Source organism: Nyctereutes procyonoides, unplaced genomic scaffold, assembly GCF_905146905.1.
Source record: "Nyctereutes procyonoides isolate TBG_1078 unplaced genomic scaffold, NYPRO_anot_genome, whole genome shotgun sequence".
Taxonomy (NCBI): Eukaryota; Metazoa; Chordata; class Mammalia; order Carnivora; family Canidae; genus Nyctereutes; species Nyctereutes procyonoides.
The window spans coordinates 7,345,330-7,365,616 of NW_026575121.1; the positions used below are offsets into that span (position 1 = coordinate 7,345,330).

General features: G+C 41.3%; 1 protein-coding gene across 6 annotated transcripts in view; it reads left to right on the forward strand.

Annotated features, from left to right (window-relative positions):
* ENOX1 (ecto-NOX disulfide-thiol exchanger 1) overlaps nt 1–20,287 on the forward strand; it is a 550,745-nt gene that overhangs the window by 346,582 nt on the left and 183,876 nt on the right. The window lies entirely within an intron of this gene.

Below are 20,287 nucleotides of genomic sequence, written 5' to 3' on the forward strand. Positions count from 1 at the left end.
TTTGCTCGAGGCAGGTGGAGATTGTTGTTTGTGTGTTTGTTTGTGTTCCCATTTTAAAGACAGGGAAACAGAGGACAAGCCTTTTTCTCCGGCACCGAAGTGGCGGAACTAGAAACCCAACTCAACTGGCACCATCTCCTACATTTTTTCCATCACACTTTGGAATTATAATACAATGCATTCAATAGGGAAAATGTCTAGAAATGTCACTAAGTAGGAGGCCAGTTAAAAGATTTCCTCATTTAATTTGATACATGTTTACTGAGGACGTTCCATGTACCCTGTGATAAATACTTTGGGGAACAGAGTAAATGTGTTCTTATATCAGTGTCTTTGAGGACTACGTCTTCTAAATTGCAAAACCCAGCAACAAAAAACAGCCATGAAAATAATGTGTAGAATCAGGTGTGAAGTAGTGGTGCAGGCTCATAATGTAGTAATTGCCAGAAGGGTGAACCACTGGGGCTCTAGGAGAAGATATTTTCAGGGAAGTAGGACTTGAGCTGCGTTGGAAGATAAGTAAGATTTGCAATGTTCACTCACTAATTCACTCGTTGGTTAATTCAGCAAATATTTATTGAGTTACTGTCCTGGTGCGGGGGCTCCAGCTGCAAACAAAGCAGGCATGATCCCTGCCCTCTCCAGAATTTACAATGGAAAGGTGAAAGTTATACATGTCATTGTGGTTTTTTTAAAGATTGTATTTATTTATTCATGAGAGACACAGAGAGAGAAAGGGAGGGAGAGGCAGAGACACAGGCAGAGGGAGAAGCAGGCTCCATGCAGGGACCCTGATATGGGACTTGATCCTGGGACTCTAGGATCACACCCTGGGCCGAAGGCAGATGCTTAACCACTGAGCCACCCAGGCGTCCCGGTCATTGTTTTAATGTCAGAAGAACGATTCCCTTTTGCCCATGAAGGTAGATGAGGGTAGATGCTATGCACCAAGTAGCAACCAATAGCTTTTGGAGAGGTTGTTTCTGCACCCACAGACGTGTGTATTTTGTGCTGAGTTGACCAAGCATATGTTGGGGTTTTTTTGTTGTTGTTGTGGCCTTTCAATAGTAGCCATAGATATAAAATTCTAAACTCGTTACAGTAAATTACATGTATGCATACCTATACACATATGTATATACATGCACATATACATACATATATAGGGATGTACGTATGGTTTATTTTTTCATGTAATAAGAAAGAACATGAGAAGGCAGGAAACGGGAAAGTGGGAGACAGAAAAAGGAAAGCTAAAGATTAAAGTTACAGGGGTGTCTGGCTCAGTGAGTTAAGCGTCAGACTCATGGTTTCTGCTCAGATCATGATCTCAGGATCATGAGATCGAGCCCCGAGTTGATCTCCATGCTCAGCGGGGAGTCTGCTTAAAGATTCTCTCCCACTGTCCCTCTCCCAACTCATGCATGTGTGCACTCTCTCTCACTCGCTCTCTCTCTCTGTAAAATAAATAAATGAATCCTAAAAAAAAGGGGGGGGGATTGAACTACAAAACATTATACTTAGGTATTTATAAAATTCCCCCCAAAGTTATAAAACTCACGTGGAACTGAGGATTAGTGTGGTGCACAACACATATGGATGTACATAGTGACATTTTCTACGGTTCGAACATGTGTTTATCCAGACCCCTTTTCCCTAAAGCTTACCCCAGATACTTCCTGCTAATAACTTGAGAGCAAAGACTCGTTATTTCTCCACCCAAATTTTCCCAGCTGCCTAACTGAAATATTCGTCTCGCAGAAATTACTCTTGTGCCCACCTCCCGCTTCTCTCAGGGAATGTTGTATAACTTCCAGAGTAAGGCACAACCTCAATAAATCACTATTTTTTGTGCGTATGATTTTGAGTCTTCTGACATTTTAACCATGACCAATTTATGATTTTCCCAGCAACTTACCATGAAAAGAATTACAGCCCTGCTCGTTATAGAAGATTCGCCGTATCTGCCCTGAATTACGTTCTCTATCTCCTGTATTAGCCGAGCTGCTTAAACTGTTTTTGAGCCTTTCAGGGTCTTCCCGGGTGTCCCTTCCTCACTTCTGCATTCCACCGCTGGAACTGCACTTTGCTTTGACTCCGTTTGCCGACACTGTCTCAAGGCCAAGTTGGGTTCTTTTCACTCACCTATGTGCGTTTTCTTCCAGTCTTTTCTCCATCCAAATAGTTCAGTCATGTGAAATGCAAAATATTCTATGATGCATTTTTATTAACCCCTTGCGCTGAATTATTTTTCCATTTTATTGCTTTAGATAAAGGTAAGATATTTTAAGATATTTAAATAATCCACTAAAAGAATCTCCCATTAAAAAAAAAAAAAGAATCTCCAATTTCGTCAACCCTGCTAGTGTTTGCATTTAGTCTGTTTCCATTGCTTCACTCTTCCAGCCAAATTCCTTTGGAGAACTTAATCTCTTCGAGCACGTAGAAGCGTTTTACCTTTCTTGCGAAATGATGATTATGTCTCTTTCATGGGACTGTTGTGAGATTTTAATATGATAACTTACGTGCAATAACCTCATGGTACCTCCACGTAGTAAGCATTCATTAAATATTAACTCCTATTCCTTCCTTCCGTCTTGCTCATTTTTTTAAACATAATATTACATGAATATGCAATGTTATGCGTAGAGCTTTTCAGCAATTAGAATTATTGTCCTTGGAGAGATTCCTATGTGTTGAACTAATAGGTCACAAGAAATGAACACTTTAAAGTGAAATACTGGGCAATTAATTTCCAAAATATACGTGTGCATTGAATATTTATTTACTAATTTGATATGTAAAGATGGCATCCTATTCTTTTTTTTTGCCTTAAATTCTTTTATGACTACCCTTTGTAAATTATTTACTTTCCCTGCCTATTTTCTATTCATGTTTCCTCTTTTGTAAATAGATTACTTTCATACTATATCTATTTATCACACAGAGTTCTTGGTGGAGTTTGTTTGTTTATTTTTGGCATATATTTGGTCGTTAATTATTAAGCATTTTAATCTTTGGAATTCATATTTCCTAAAAATACTTATCTAGTCTGTTTTTGCCTCTTAATGTTGTTTGTTGTTGTTGGTTTTTTTTTTAATTAAAACATATGTTTAAACTTTCCTTTATGAGTTCTTTATCCCATTTCCAAATAAGGACAGGCTTGGCCCACACTAGAGGCTGATAGGTATTCCCAATTTTCTTTTTTTTTTTTTAATTTATGATAGTCACAGAGAGAGAGAGAGGGGCAGAGACATAGGCAGAGGGAGAAGCAGGCTCCATGCACCGGGAGCCCGACGTGGGATTCGATCCCGGGTCTCCAGGATCGTGCCCTGGGCCAAAGGCAGGCGCCAAACCGCGGTGCCACCCAGGGATCCTGGTATTCCCAATTTTCAGTGCCTCCATTGGCTTCTTACTTCCTTCTTTTATCAAGCATTCCATTCTTGTGTATATTTTAATCTACTTCTTAAATACCTGTTCCGTACTACTGATGTATTTTTGTTCCAGCACACATCCTGTCAGTTCTTGTAGCCCTATGGAGTATTTCTCTGACCTGGCTTGTGCTCTTTCCCCTGTCCCCCATGGGTAGTGCTGCTTGTTCGACACAACCACAGACGGCCGCTTCTAGAACTCCTCGGTGTGTCTGTGGAATGTGAGATGCTGTCCTGACCCTCTCAGAAGGGGCTTAAGGATTATTTAGTGTAGCCTGCCTTCCAAGAAATCTCAGCTAAAAGGTCTCCGACGGGGATTATGGAGAGGCTGGATTTTACGAGCCCTTGGCCTTCTCATCTTTCTGAACAACCGACTACTCTACTACTAATATTGGTGAAAATTATATATTTATATATTTTTGGGTGAAAATTATATTGATACCCAGCCTCACTCCTTATGACTCCTTGCATTTGTTGAGAGATTAAAATTATCAGCAAAGGAAGGCACACATTTCTCATATCCTCTGATTTTATCAGAAGGATTTCCCAGGAAATCAGATCGCTGATCACTGTCACAGTGCGCTTTCTGATGTGCTGCTGTGGCTCTCACAGCTACACTGTTTCTTTCCATTGTCCTCCCTCTGTCATTCCCCACATGTTCCCACCGTGACTCCATCCCCACTCTCACCAACTTCCCCAGTTACCCTCTTCCTGTCAAGTGCTGCTTAAGATCATTACATGGAATTGGTTTCTTTTATCCAAAACTTGTATTATTTTACTCCAGCCCTAAATCTCACACTTCAATGTCTTGGTTTATGTATAACATAACATATACCTCTTTGTGTTATTATTTGATATTTATTTTATTCCTCCTACTTTTAGTTTCATGAAATTTTTAATTTTTGTGCATCGTTAATACTTTGTGCACTGAGATAGATTCGGCTCTTCTAAAGTGGTCTTTTAGAACATCAGTGCTACATGGTTATTAGGTAGAGTGGACGTCATCTAAGTATTCACATGGCCTAACAGCTGTGGCCAATTCAGAATTTAAATCAGATAGTTTGCTTTCTTTGTGAGTTTCATCAAAGCCTTTACTATGCTAATGTGCAATGCACAGTTTCAAAGAGTAGTACCTAATATGTAGGCTTCCCCAAACTTAATTTAGCTTTAAAAAAAATCATTAGCATCTCATGAGACCCTAGAATAGCCATTAACCCAGATTTTTCTCATCACCTGGGGAGATCCTTTTCTACTTCCATCCGTCTTTCTACGCCATTTATGATATCCTGTGTATGATGTAGTTTAATGTTTTCATTGAACATCGTTACTACCTAATCTCAAGTTTCAAATTAATTCACTTGTGGTCCGGAGTTTGCCTGAAGCCTTCTTCCCCGTTTTCTATGATACATGTTGTCACTTTCCAGAAGCCCCCACCACGGGTGTCATCAGCCGAAATCCAGAACATCAGATCATGAGCTTTGACACCATCTGTGTGACCAGCTGCTCCCTTCCCATCCACCCTGGCTTCCTCTCCAAAGTTATAATCATCAATTGGAAGAGTTGAAAAAGCAGCAGCCGAGTCCCCAGGTTTCAAGTTTCTTGCCTGGGCCTGTGTGGGAATGGGTCATGCTTCCTGGATACTCTCTAAAGAGTATGAGGCCATGAGATTACCTTGCTTTTCTCGAAACTTTGTGAAATTTTCTTTCCTAATTTCAAAATCTTTCAGTGAGATGGAAAATGAAAACAAAAGAAGACTGTGAGCAGCATCTTTTAGAGAGCCTGGCTACTAAATGCCAGGCTCTCTGGATCCCTTTAATCACACCTGTGTCCGGGAGCATCACCGCTACTATGTGAAAGGACTGAAGAAAGGAAGTTTGCTGGTTTGAGTGTTACCTTTGTTTTAAAAAAAACAAGTATGAGGGACAGTTTGTCAATAGATGGCCCATCTGAATGCCTCTCCTTAGCTGTTATTAACTGTGATCGCCAGATAGCTTTTGCCCCAAATTTCTTGGCATGCCATTTGTTGTATTTCAAATACATGCTCCCAAAAGGCATCACATGTCCCTATTAGCTACAGAAAGACTATATACAAGATAGTGCCACAGGCTTTATCAGGGATTAACTTGGAGCCAGTAAAAGATTTCTTCCCTCTTACAAGTATTTGTGAACACTCCGAATTGTCCCTCGGCTCACACCTCGCTGTTTCTTCTTCAGAAGCTCTGAGTTCCCTATTGCTGCTTCGGTTCCTGCCACTCTGAGAAGAGATCAGCTTTAAGACCCATGAGGAGGCCAGGATGGGCTCCGGCTCCCTCTCTGTCCTCTCTTTCCCCTATTCCATTCACTGATGCTTCCACTCGTTTTAATTCCTCTCTGCTTGCTCAAAATACTTTTTCTAGTTTCCTTCTTGGGCTGCTTCATCCTCCCAGGAACACCTTGATCCTCTTTAATATGCCCAGATATGAAGAGGCCTGTGTTAAATCCTTTCATCTCCCGGAGCATCACTCTTCACTGGGATTTACTGAGCCAGACATTGTGCCGAATGCTGGGGATATGAGACCTAGACCTTTCGGAGCCTAGCAGGAGAAGCAGAGAAGAGTAAATAAGCTAATACAAATCAACACGATGAGTGCTCCTGCCACTAGCAGGTAAAGGGTGCTATCGGATGTCACTGAAGAGTGTGAAGCAGGGAGTAGCGTGATTAGAGTTGCATTTTTACGGAGAACTTTGCTAAGTCCTAGAGGGAATGGATGGAGACTGGAAAGGTAGGTGGCAGGAAGGTCAGATGGACAACTGTAGCAGTTGCTCAGATAAGAGATAATCACGGCAATAATAATCATGGCCGTGGAGGTGGAAGGATGTGAAGGGACCCGGGGGACATTTAATTCTAGAAACAACAAGAATTGATGACTGAGTCCTATAGGACGGAAGGGGGGAGCGAAGAGTCAGCAGTGACTCCTGAGTGTCTAGCTTCGGAAATTGTGTGAATGGTGGGGGTCATTTGCTATGATGGACAAGGCTGGAAGAGAAATGGTGAGGGAAGACGGCGGGGTTCTCTTTGCATGTGTGGAGTCTGAAGAACAGTCAGATCTAAGGGTCTGGAGCTCATGAGAGAAGGAGCGGTGGGGATGTGCCTTTGGCAGGTCCTAGCCCACGGACGGGCACTGACTCCTTTCTCCCCCAGTCATGCTTTTGCTGTGAAATTATAAATCAGCCCTGGGCGGCTCACACAGGCGTCTGTCTGACCCCCCCAAAATGAGTCTCCAAATATCTGCTTCATCTATTTCCTCTCCTGACCCACTAGATCCCTGCCCTCGGTGGGCTCCAAGGTCTGGAATGAGAGAAGCAGTCAGAGATTTTTAAAAAATATAATCTGGAATGACAGGATGGCTCAGCAGTTGAGCAGATGTCTGCCTTTGGCTCAGGGCATGATCCTGGGTTCCTGGGATCAAGTCCCACATCGGGCTCCCTGCATGGAGCCTGCTTCTCCCTCTGCCTGTGTCTCTGCCTCTCTGTGTCTCTCATGAATAAATAAAATCTTTCAATCAATCAATCAATCAATATAATCTAAGAATCTATACCTGAGACCATCTCATCAGCTTACAGAGACACTCAGATGGGCTTTCGGCTGATAAACTATCCCACGTACTTGTTTTTAAGATGAAAGTAATACTCAAGCCAGCAAGCTTCCTTTCTTTAGACCTTCCACCTGTTAATGGTGGCACTCTCTGACCACAGGTACGGTTAAGGGGCTACAGACAGCCTGATGCAGAGTAGCCAGGCTCTCAAAAAGACGATGCTCAGTCTTCTTTTGTTTTTATTTTCCATCTTGCTGAAGGATTTTTCATTATCAAATGTCAGAAAACAAATAGGCCCTTGACTTAGGTTTCACAATTTATGCACCTGATTTCATGTATTCTTGACAGCTCAGTTACACATCCCACAGTTACGTACCCTTTTCTCCCCGGGACATTAGGACGGTACATCGGTATATTCATTTACTCTCCACGGTTCTACAGTAGGTTCAACATGTGCAACATATTTTACAAGGCCCTAGAGAAACAGCAGTTTGCACGACAGACAGGTGACACTCCTGTGGAGCATTCATATTTCTAAAGAAGCGGATGTCGTTCAGAAACAACTATGTCAACGATTGTTTCATTACAACAGTGAGACGTTACAAAAGAGGAAGCCCAACTTGGCTTGGAGGTATTGGAGGGTACTTAGAAAAGGTCCTCTGAAGAAGTAATATTTAGGCTAAGTGCCCAAGGATGAATTAGAGTTTACCAGGTAGCAGAAGGGAAGAAGAGGAAGAGAAGGGAGATCTAGGAAGACGAAAAAATTCTAAAAATATAAAGTGCCCCGTGCCAAGGCCCAAGGCACTAGGAGCTTGGCTATTGCAAGGAAACTAACCTGGGGGTGTGAGGGGGCAGGAGGGGTGCTTGAGATGGGATGGGATTGGCAGGGTGGGTGGCAAGAGAGGTGTCTGGCATACACCCAGAAGGCTGCTGGGAGCCCAGAAAGAGATTAGCGAGGTAGATGGCCTGGATATACACCCACATGGGGCTGGAGTACTGAGCACCTCCCACGTGTCAGGCACTGTTGTAGGCATTGGGTGCACATGGGTGCCCTCCTAGAGCTCTCCCCCCAGTGCTTGGTACATGACGTGTATGTCTACAGTATTTCTGGAGATGAGAGAATTTGTAGAAAGTTGTTTCCAAAAAATATTTGCTTCTTCCTGTGCTGTGTGCTATATAAGGTAATTGGCATCGCTTAAAACGAATCAAGGCTTGTCCTCAAATAACTCTCCACAAGTAGCAACAACCTGTATCTCTGTTGGCGAGAGATGCTATAAAATGAAAATCCTTTTCAAATGCTTGCCTACCGTGATCTAGCCATTTGAAATGCAGTCATTTTTCTCTTCCATGCAAGGAAGCACATAAATTTACTTGCTCTGTAGATTGACTTCTTCTGAATTATGAATGTGTAATTTTGTTCTTCCTGAGTATGCCACAACAAATGTATTTTTAAAACTTTTTTTTACTGGTTTCCATCTCTTGATGAGCTTAGGCTTTATTTAGTCAGTCCTCCTCTGGTATATGTGCTACTGAACTTACCCAACTAGCCTTTTGAACTATGCTAGTCACTTTCTCACTCACTAGACCAAAATTAGAGGAAATATCTTTAAATAACTGTATATAGGGATGCCTACGTGGCTCAGCAGTTGAGCATCTGCCTTTGGCTCAGGGCATGATCCCAGAGTCCCAGGAACGAGTCCCACATTGCGTTCCCTTCATGGAGCCTGCTTCTCCTTCTGGCTATGTCTCTGCCTTTCTCTCTGTGTTTAAAAAAATAACTGTATATACTTACCTATATATACATATATTAAATATATGCATATTGCATACAAATACATAATGTGTATATATGCATACACATCACAGACACACAGATTCCCAAATTTTCTTGGTTTCTCTTTTTTCCCTTTGATATTTTTAGCAGCAACATGAGCTAAAGGGAAATATTTGCATTCCATAATGGAAAATTGATTGTATCCTGCCCCCTTAGTAGGCACCCTAATTCAACTAGAAACAGGAAGAAAAATCAAACAGTTCAATTCCTATATTAAAATTAATTTGTATGTTCTCATCCAGTGCACGCACCCACACCTGCACATGCAGGCACATTCACCATATGTTGGATTTTTGTTTTGAGTTAATGTCAAGGCCTTTTATGTATGAATATGGAATAATTGTGTAGTGACTTCTCCTCAACTCTATCTTGTTTCTTTCTATTTCCTTTTATTGTTCCGCAGCCTAATCATTTGCTATGTGTTACGTACCACATTGTTGAGTGGTAGATATACTGCATTGTGCACTTATGTAATTAGGCTATCATTTATCTAATGGACTGTGCTAGGCTGTACATTTATAGGGACAAGAACCACACCTAATTCGTCTTTGTATTTGCTCTATCCTCAAACACCAAACCTCAATAACCATACTGTGGAATGAATGTATGGTTTGCATTTATATAAATAACTCTATAAAGATGTATAAATTTTGGAAAAGTCACTTTTACCTGGTCCTTGGACCATTCTAAAGTATAACTTTCAATTTTAATCACGGTTAGATATGAAGGGTAGCCACAACCATCAGCTCCCCTATTTGACATCTGTGATTTATCTTTCCCATAATTGAGCATTATCTTTACAGATTACTTCTTTTTTCTTTTTTTAAAGAATGTATCTATCTTCCCCATCTCTCCTTATCATGCTTATGCTTCCATTTACCTTCTTGTACAAATGCAGTTTAGGACAGCTGTTTTAGTGCACTTATCTACTAATTCTGGTATCAACGATATTTCTAAGTGTCTTTCTATTGGTCCTCATGATGAGTCGTATTTTTCTGCTTCTTTGAATGCCTAGTAATTTTTTGTTGGATGCCAGACATTGTGAATTTTACAATGTTAGGTGCCAGATTTTTTTTGGGGGGGGGTATCCCTTTATTTTTGGTATTTGTTCTGGAATGCTGTTAAGGTCCTTAGAAACAGTTTTATTCTTTCAAGGCATGCTTCTACGCCTAGGTAGATGGATCCAGAACAGCCTTTAGATAGACTAGAGATCATTTTATCCCACTTCTGAGGCAAGATACTTCTGGAAACAATACCCTGGTATACTACAAGGTTTCTTCTCTCTGGCTCCTGGAAACTTGATCTGTTCTCACTCCTTTTGTGAGCTTCAGAAACAGTTCCACCTGCCCCCTTCCCATGGTTGTTTCCTCAGTCTTGGTACTTCCTTCACACGCCTGATCAATACTCAGCCAAAGACTTGAAGAAAACCCTCTAAAGATTTTCAGAGCTAGCTCTCTGGTTATCACCTTCCTCTGCAATGCTCTTCCCTGTAATTTGCAGGTGCTTTGGCCTCCCAAACACTGACCTAAGAAATATCTCAGGCTCTGTTTGGGCTTCTCTGCCTTGAGTTAAATCCAGGAAACTTTCTAGACAGTAGACTGGGACAATCATAGCCTTTACTTTACCTGTCTCCCTTCTCTCAATAATCATTGTTCTGTACTTGCTCTTGTCCAGTGCCCCAAAACTGTCATTTCATATATTTTGTCTGACTTTTAAGTTGCTTGAAGCAGGAGGATAAATTCTATCCCTATTACTTCCTCAGAGCTAAAAGCAGAAATTTTCGAAGTGTTTTAAAAAAAAAATATGTGTGTATTCCCTAGGGATGTAAACAGTGTAAATCTGAGGCTAAGATGTGAATGACTTTTCTAGGGATGCCAAAAAAGGTGGTAATAAACCCATCAATTACTGAGCACCTAATATGTACCTAATACTCTAAATATCTTGCTTCATTTAATCCTCTGCTAGCTAAATATTATTAACCCCATTTCATAGATAAGGGAACTGAGCTTGGGTGATGTTAATTAACTTACCCAAAGTTATTCAGGTAAAAGGCAGTGCTGGAATTGAAATCCAGATCTGTGCACCTAAGTCGTTTCTACTATATCAGCATTTAGAGGAAAATGACTAAAGCAAAACCCTCCTAGATTTTTGCCTCAGGCCTGCTGTATCTTTACACTTTTATTTTTTTTTAGATTTATTTATTTCTTTTAGAGCAAGAGAGTGTGTGAGCAGTGAGGAGGTGCAGAGGGAGAGGGAGAGAATCTCAAAGAGACTCTCTGTTGAGCATGGAGTCTGAGCAGAGGCTCAGTCTCACAACCCTGAGATCATGACCTGAGCTGAAATCAAGAATCAGACACTTGACTGACTGAGCCACTCAGGTGCCCCTACTTAGATAGAAAGATATCACTTGGGAGGAAGAGGAGGAGTAATCATAGACATTTTTTATATCACATTGAAATTAAAAAGATGTCAATTATTTAATTTTTATGCCTATCATTTTTATTGTACTTAAAATCTGGAGATTTCTATTAAGCCCATGAGTTTAGGACTTAAGGTCCAGTGGTGGAGAATCTGTACTAAAGTTCAACCAGGAATAATTTAGTAACATGAAGTAAACTGCTATGAATAAAACCAGGTGGATGCCCTGCCTCTGGCTAATGTCAGTAACCAAAAATTATCATAAATATGGGGAGAATATATAATAATTTCAGCCTAAAAATAAGTAAAAAAGTTTTCCCAAAGGACAAAAAAAAAAAGACTGAAATTATCAATGATTAATACAGATAAGATGGACGTGGGCAACTTAAATATTCATTCTTTGGAAAGTAGAGAATCCAGAGCAGGTGAGAGCTGGGCCACACAGTCCACAAAATTGGGATAGAGCATTGAAATCGGGTGGATCACAGGATGGAGAAAGCTGATGAGGGCAAGAAGGGAGCAGGAAGGGTTGGGAAGTGTGAAGGACAAAAAGTCATTAGTCAGTAACAGCAGAAAATAGGGACCCTTTCCATGTTATCTGTAAAAGAAAAATTCTTTCCCCCAGAAACTGATGAACTGTCTCTGCAATAGGCAGATGGTTGCTTTAGAGCTGAGCTCTTGGGTTTGAGTCCAGGCTCTCTCCCTTGACCATGTCACCTACAGCAAATCACTTTTAACCTCCCTGAGTTTGTTTGTCTATAAAGATTATAGTAGCCACATCAGAGAATTTTTGCAGCTTCCAGAATCTGGTGATACAAAGGGCAGGACATATTGTAGGGATTCAAACATGTTAGTTTCCTTGCCTCTGACTGGACACCAGTTAGGGAAGAGCAGGGAAGGGGAGAAGAGTGCCTTTGGATGACTCCGTATTTGAATGGATTGAAAAAGGAAGACTTGGCCCCCATGAACAAAAATTGTCCCCTTGTTCTGACTTTTCTACTGTCTCAAGGGCAGTGACAACCCTTCTCCTCTACAAGTCATGTGGAAGCACCAACACACACCCAAGACACACCCATAAAGTGTAGCTCTAAAATAGTATTACTCAAAATATTTTCTACTGATCACCTGTGTCAGTATTCCCTGGACTGTAGATTTTAGGCTGATTTCAGGCCTTCTGGTACATGAGGCCCTGGAGACTACTAATGAAAATTTGAGAACACAACTCCATGAAGCAATTAGGGCTTAGACTGGTGGGAAAAGAAAAAAAAAAAGACAAAACAAACAAACAAACAAAAAAAAAAAAACACTCCATTGGGCCTGGAAATGGGCAGGGAAACTTGTTTGATGCTACATTTCTGTGGTCTTAACTACAATGCATTTTACAACTGAAAATTTTTTGTGAAAGTCGCTGAGACTAAAAAGTACCTACATGGTAGCCACAGATGCAAATTTAAAAATCGTCTATTGAGTATCTACTACGGTTAAGTACTGCGTATCACCTCATTTAATCAGGCTTTATCTTACAAAGGATATCTTGGGCATTGAGACACACATCCTTAAACTATAATAAATTGCATTTTCCTCTTTGTCCAGGACCTTTGCTTGTTATCATAGAAATCACAGTTTTGACCTTGAAATTTTACTTTGGAAAGTTTATGCCTGTGGGGCAAAGGGATACTTTATTCTAAAGGGGAAAGAGAAATACTACAGTCTTCAAGTTCACTATGTCTTCCAACCACGAGGGCATCTTTAAAGAAATATCCCTCCCCTGCCCAGATGGGACTCTTGTGACCTCCATCAGTTAATGCCTCCTAGTCATTTATTCTATCTCAGCAGGAGAAATAGGCCTCAATGCTCTAATGTGAGGCAACTAAAGTCTCCACAGGGGACCCTCACACAGAGTGAATCATTGCTGACGAGGTTCTAACCAGAGACATTTTTATGAGCTGTGCAATCACTCAAAAATGCTCATTTTATATTTTCAAAACTTAGTGGCCTCTATCTTGAAACCATGTATTTGAGAGCATCTTTTTGAATTTGTTCATCCCCAGCTGTGAGAAAATACTGCCTAGTCATGGGTAGGAAAAAAGCAATTTAGAGAAATAATAGAGGAAGACGATGATTTCATCCTTGTCTGGATTTATGTGTCATCCTGAGACTTAGCCAGGCGAGAGGCTGGCTGGAGGTTCCACTGGGGCAAGGAAAGGAGCCCAGTGGGCAGCAGGCCCTTGACTGGCCAGAGGAGATGAGCAAAGGCATAAAGGTGCAGAAAAAGCAACCAGTATCATATGGGAAATAGGGTGCCAGGGCCCCAGAGACTTGGTGTTACTCTTCTTCTGTTCTGTCACATGATGACTAAGTGACCGTGGGCCAGTTGTGCAGATTTCAAGGGCCTTGCTATGCCCACCTGTCAAAAGAGAGCATTGGGACTTCCTTAACGCTCAGAAATTCCATAATTTAGGAAAATACTAAAAAATCAAGAGCGTAAAATACTAATATGCACAATGCTAGAGGGACAAGCCTCCAGTTAGTATCTCGAGGAAATAAAGCAAGATAATCACTTTTACCAGAAACCACAGGAAGAGAATCTCTATAATCAAGGTCATCTTTTTGGTGGCGCTGCTGTTTTTTGTTTGTTTGTTTGTGTATTCCTTAATGGATCCAGAGAGCACCTGCAGAGTTAATCACACATAGAGCCACTTGAGTAACGTAGGGGAATCATTTTAAGGAACTTCCATCTTTCTAGACTTGGAAGAAGCGAGTTGAAAGAGAGGGAAGGACATACCCCTCCCGGTTTCAAGGCCTGCCACCTAGCAGTGGTACCCTCGGAGTAGCCAGTAACACGTAAGGCAAACATGAAGATGAGCAGGAACGTAGATGCTATGCAGCTGCACAGTCTCAGTCCACGCGGGCTTAGTGTGAGACATCTCAAGGTCTCAACGCTGCTTTTCCTGTCGGTGTAAGGGCATAGCTACAGACCATCTATCGGAAATCCTAAATGAGTGGGTCTGATTCGTCTTTGTCATTCCAAATCTGAATTCCGGATTCATAGTTCCTTAAAGAAAACGAGGGGACTTTGTAAAAATAGGAGTTAGGAAGGCATCAGAAATGTGCATTTTTCTCACCTACCTTTCTCTTTGCAAAGCTGTTGCTGTTCTCTGGAGCGTGTACTCAGACCAAGGAAAAGAGCCAGGGTAGCATCTGTGCCGTGCTTTGCTCAGGCTGTGTGTGATGGATCCTCCTTTGAATGAGTAAACCAAGTGTTCTGTTATAAGCAGCCTCCCGCTGGGCTCCATGCTTAGGAAGGAAAAGTAAATAAGGCCAAGCCTGTTCCAGTCGTGTTAATGAGAACCTGAAAACAAGACTTGGGGCAAAATAACTGAAATGAGGGTAATTAAAAATGTATTGTAGTATGGCGCCCACTGCATGGAAAGATGACAGCACCAACTCAGTGGGAATAAGACCTGGGAGTTAGAAAGGACTTAAATAGTAATATATCAGTCTGGTATTTAGTGTTTGATTTTTCTGAGAGATTTTAGATATGATATTTCTTTTAAGCCTCAATGATTTGCTCTGCTGTGGCAGATGTATCTTCTACATCTACATGAGTCCCGCACTCATGGCAGACGTTGCTAGTGTGATTCCCAGGGTCCTCCTTCCTACTGAAATACCCCAGCATCGCACTCCCAGCAGCCAGCACCAGTATAAATGTGAAGGAGTCTTTCTGCCAACACGGGATCCTTTATTTTGTGCATGGGGAGATAGAGGTCCAGAGAAGGTCTAGTTAACTTCTACAGGATGACTTGCCTTGACTATTTTTTCCATCGTTGATAGGCTTGAGAGGAACACCCCAGGGACTCTTGCCTGTTCCCTTCCATGCGTGATGAAGAGCTTGCCAGGTTTGAGAGTGCCCCCGTGCTTTTCATGGAACGAAATTGGTTATAAGGGAAAACAAGGAAACCCTAACCCTGGCTGCTTATGTGGAAGATTTAACAGGAAGATTTAACAGTTTTCTTCATTTACTTGAAGAATTGTGTATACTTTAAAGGAAAAGCCTATTAATAATTTCACACGGCAACCAAGATACGGATAAAATTAATGAAGCATGCTCATTTCTTCGCGTTTATAATCAGTCTCCTTAACTTTTCCTTGCTTCATTTCTCATTCTTGTTACTTTCTTTTCCTTGTGAGACCATGCTCGGTCATCCATCCTTTATGCTCTGTCCATTCACCCATCCATCTGTCCATCAATCCATCCCTGCTTCCCTCTCCTCCTTCCCCTCCTCTCTCCCTCTCTTTTCTCTGCCCTCCCTTCTTCCTTTCCTTTCTTCCTTTCATACTTGTTGATCACCTTTCACTGTGAGAACTAAAGTTGCCTCTGCCTCATGGAGCTCATACTGACAGTGGAGATAGATAATAGACACGTTAATATGGATATAATTTGCAGACTGTAACAATTACTCTGAGGAAGGGGTAGGATACCACAATGATAGAGCACAAAGGGGGAATCTTAAAAAGAGAGAGAGATAAAGGATCTGTGATGGGATGGAAGTGGAGCAAGGGAGTCAGCAAAAAGGCAGTGCCAAGTCCTGGTACAGACTTGTGTGGCTTTGAGCAGGGGGATTGGTAGTGAGATTGGAGAGTTGAGGACAGAGTTGTGATATATTTTTGAAGTCAAGGCTGTAGGACTTTGTGATTCGATGAGAGAGGTGGGAGGGAGAGAGGGGAATCGAGATGAATCACGTGTTTTTAACTTGAGCAGCCGGGCAAATTTCATGAAATGAGAAACACGGGAGGAACAAACACAGGGAATTGGGCACTCGGAATTCTGCATTTCAGGGTTGTGCTCCTGTGAGGAATCTAAGTGGTGATATGAAGGAGGCAAATGGGGCATAGGGACATACCTATGTGTGTCCCAGACATACACAGGTATTTGTGTTCATCAGCATGTAGAACATGATCCATGTTCCACACCATGGATATGAGGGAAATGGCATGGAGAGAATGGAAGGAGGGGGTTGCAGGAGCTGGCTTGAAAGTTTCTAGTGTTTAAAGTTTGAGAAGAAGAGGATAAGTCAGGAAAAGGGCTTGAAAAGGAGCAACCAGAAAATTAGAAGGAAAACAGAAATATGCAATATCATATGAGCCAATATCTCGGGCACATCATAGCCAACAGGATTGATTGCTTCTGAGAGGTCAAGTAAAAAGGCTGCAGTGAGGGAGGTCATTTGGGAAGAGTTGTGGAGATGGAAACCAGGTTCGCAAGATTGAATGATACTTTACGGATCAAGTGAGGTGGCGCTTAGGGAGGCCCTATGAAAGCCAAACAGGGCTACACAAAGAAAATAGATTATTATGAGTCATAGTACCTTCGTGGTATTAACGGATTCACTATTTGTCATTTTTGTTACATAATTAAATGTGTGTGTGTGTGTGTGTGTGTGTGTGTATAAAGAGGTGAGGGGAAGGAAGAAAGAATAATGATAAATGAAAGGTAGAAACATCTTACAGGGTCAACTCTTTGAAGACGTCTGTCTAGAAAGGGAGCAGGTAAACAGAGATACGGAGGGGAGAGGGGGTAGCTATGGGCTCAAGAGAAAATGAAAACAAACTGGGACACGACGACACACTTTTGGAAATAGTCCCTCAGATAGGAAGAAGCATGTGGAGATGTAATGTAAATGTGAAGAAAGAAGCCCACATGTGATTTGGGTCAAGCTTTCCTGTTCATGTTACACGTAGTAAGGCTATAGTGTAGGAAGATAGGGAGCCCTTGGTCTGGGATCAAATAAGGAGCCACCAAGAGGGAAGGTTTTAAAATTCAAAATGAAATACCTTATTGATCAGTACAGCCTTGTACTTGCCAAAATTCTATACATAACTGTTGAATTTTTGCAGACATTTTCCTCGATAAATAAGAGAACAATTATACAGAAGATAGTATTGGACACAGTCATCTGGTGCAACACCAGTGCTCCCTTCTGAGTAATCTCTCCCCCGAAGAGTTAAGTTGCCACGTCTAAAGCTCACTTATTTGCCTTGATTTCATCTCTTTGTGCTGTAACTCATTCTAAATATTTACTTTGGTTAATTAAGTGATTATCGTGAAACCCATTGAAGTCCACATGGCTTTTGGAAAGGAGGAGAGTTATTATTTCTCCTGCTGTGAAATAATAATGCCTCCCCTCCCTGTTGGAACCTGCTGTCCAAGAACACGCCATACTCATGAATAATACAGCACTCAGAGGCCTCACCTCCTTTTAAGCATTCACGCTGCATCTTATATTTGCATATAAGTTATTTTTGCTTGTTCTTGCCAGGTCACAGGCTGGGTCAAAGGACCAACAAATCACTTCTCCCTCTCCCCCACTTCCCTCCCCCCTCGCTCCCCATCCCACTTCCAAATGTAGGCATAAATGTAGTAGGAACAGTGTGTTTTGTTATTCTGCAGGAAAGAATAGGCCAGCCCCATCATTATTTCCCCAGGCCCCAGTGGTTTGCCTCCATGAAATGCAGTTCTACTCCTGAACAAAGAGATATTTTCACATAAACAAGATGATTGCATGTAGCCTTGTGAAATTCCTTCCGTGGGCATTGTGGAAAACTAGTAAAAGATTTGACTTTTACTTGCTAGGCGTATAAACTTCGGTCCAGTAAGGCTAAGTCCCTTAATCTCTGTGACCCTCATGTTTCCTGTTAGAAAATGGGCCCATTGATAATACCTATTGCCCTATCCTTTCTTTCAAGGATCAGGTGTGTTGCGTCTTATGAAATTTAAGGTGGGAAATTAGAAGATACCTCAAGATCAATAAAGTCCCCTGTACACTTTCAGTATTTTAACCATCTGATCATTTACACTTTCTTAAGTGTCTAGAACTGACTCAGAGGAATGTATATGGAAGGTTTTTATATTGCCAAATTGTCTTCTACAAAAGCTGAACCTGTATTACCCTCGCACCGATAGTAGATAGTTTTAAATTGGTTTAATCTTTCTACCTCCATGGGTGAAAAATGACTTCACACATCTCTTTGCATTGCTTTGACTACCGTGTTGGTAGTCTTTGAGCTGGCGGTTCCCAATTTTCAAATTGTATGAATAACTCCGCAGTTGAGTATCTTTGAATCTTTATTTCCCATTTGGAATATTTCTTTAAGATCGGTTTCCGGTGAACAGATGATATGGCCATTTCAGTTGCTCTCGAGACATCACAAAATTACTTTCCAAAGAGTCTTACAATTTATACTCAGTATATATTTATATACACAATATATATTCAGAGATGCCTAAATGTTTTGATTTTAGCATCCCTGCTCACTCTGGGTGTTATTGAAATTATTTTTGCTAATTTAGTAAAAGCGAAAGACGTTGCCTTTTTATTGCCCAGGAACTATAATTTAAAGGGCCTCCTGATGGTCCTGTAGCCAGATGGAAGCCTGGCAGTGACACCAGAGGTTTATTTTCTGTTCTTTCACCTGCTGGTTAATAATTAGGCAATATTTCCATGCCCACAGTTGGATCAGATTGAACTGTTCTTGCTGAGCTGTTAATGATTCAGAAACACCTTCCCCTATCTCCCCACCTCTTCTAAAATGTACCAGCTTCTTTGAGGGCACCTCAAATCCCACGTCATTCCAGTTGGCTTCCGTGATAGCTCTGGCCAGCGTCAGTGATGCCCTTTGCCACCCACCCCCAAGGCAATCATTGCTCTTACCATAAAGGTTTGACCCTAAACTGTAGTCCATTTGTTTGCATTATTTGCTCTGCTTTTAAGATTTTGAAAAATGGATACCCAACCCTCCCCCTTTCCAAGGTGATGTTCACACCATGCCTTTTCTCTTCAGTAGGTTTTGTTTGGTAAGAAAACACTGCCTAGAACAGTGCTAGCCACACATAGGTGCCTGATGAGTACTACCAGTCGTTATTGAACTGAAGCCCTTGTCAAACAGATTTTGCTCCGAAAGTAACGGAGTATAAAAAAATTTTTTTTTAATTTTTTAAAAAAGTAATGGAGTATAAGAAGCGCTGTAATCTCCCCACACAAGTCATTCCTAGAACTCTGAACAGGCAGACCAAATTCATCATTATACTTTGCTTCTGGACTTTCCTGCCTTTTTACTGTGCTGGTTTGCTTTCTCGGTACCTTTCCCTAATGGTCTCTTCTTCCCTAATGGTCTTCTAGCATATTCCAGCAAACAAGATTAGTTTCCCCTCAAACGAAATACCGTAAGCTATGCTCACACAGTGGGTTGAATTTCTTCTCTATTTAGGTCATGTCTCTTAAGCGACACCCATCCCCTTGATCCTGGCAGCCTTCATTGTTATTATTGACTCCGTCTCTAATGTTAGCATTTTCCAGCTCTGCTATTTTCAGGATATACCTGTTCATGTCATTCATGTGTCTTTTGTCAGTAATCTCTGGTTTCACTGACATACTGAGCTTCGCCAGCTATGGAAAAGCTTCCACCTACCGATGGCTAACTTTGCGTCCCCAGCTTAAAGTACCTCCAAATCATGAATGTTCAATTTTACCCCTGGACCCCTGACTTCTAAGCCCCTGATTGTCTGGTATGAATCCTCATCAAATGTTCAAAAGCACCTGTATGTATGCGTCTGTCTGTATGTGTGCGTGAGTACGTGTTTATATATACATGTGTGTTTTTTATAGTATATATGTTTATAAATGTGTGTTTATATATACTTATGTATATAGCTGCACATACATAAGTATATATAAGAATACGTGTCTGTGTATCTTCTAGCTATGAGAATAGAATTAAAACTATTTACAGAGGTTTTCAAATCTTCCTTTTTAACCTTAAAACACTTCTGAGTGATCACTCAAGCAGAAAGTCAATAGGCATAAAAGATAGTGATTATCTAGTTGAATACTAGGGATGAGGAGGCCCTTAGGATATTGTTCAAAAACATGCTTTGTCTCCTGCTGTTGATCACATCTCTTCACCATAATCCTTGCCCACCAGGTTCCACCCACACTGGCCTCATATATCTGGAACTTGCTAAGCCTGTT